Consider the following 322-nt stretch of genomic DNA (forward strand, 5'->3'; position numbering starts at 1 on the left):
TGTCGTCGTGACGCAGTGGATGTATAAAGTTTGTATGTGCGCAGATATGCAGCCGCGCCACAAGGGGGCACTGATGTAACAGTCGACAGTCGGTTGTACAAATATGCAAAAGAGATTAAGTAATTTGTTTGTGTTTGTTCAGTTGTCCGCGGCCCACAGCTGGTAAACGGTGTTAATTTTGTGTCCAGCAGAGGGAGCCTACTGTAAGCGTTAGATGTGTCAGATGTGTCAGATGTGTGTGCAGTATTGGCTGCAGACAGTGAAAGGCTCAGCTGAAGCAGTAGTGACGTCACTTGGACGTGCCAAGAAACACGTGTGGACA

The 322-nt window shown here is 48.1% G+C and overlaps 1 protein-coding gene across 2 annotated transcripts in view; it reads right to left on the bottom strand.

The window, feature by feature from the left end:
- zgc:91910 (Zinc finger protein 706-like) overlaps positions 1-322 on the bottom strand; it is a 32,310-nt gene that overhangs the window by 20,422 nt on the left and 11,566 nt on the right. The window lies entirely within an intron of this gene.

The sequence above is a fragment of the Cynoglossus semilaevis genome, chromosome 18 (genome assembly GCF_000523025.1).
Source record: "Cynoglossus semilaevis isolate Cse_v1.0 chromosome 18, Cse_v1.0, whole genome shotgun sequence".
Classification (NCBI taxonomy): Eukaryota; Metazoa; Chordata; class Actinopteri; order Pleuronectiformes; family Cynoglossidae; genus Cynoglossus; species Cynoglossus semilaevis.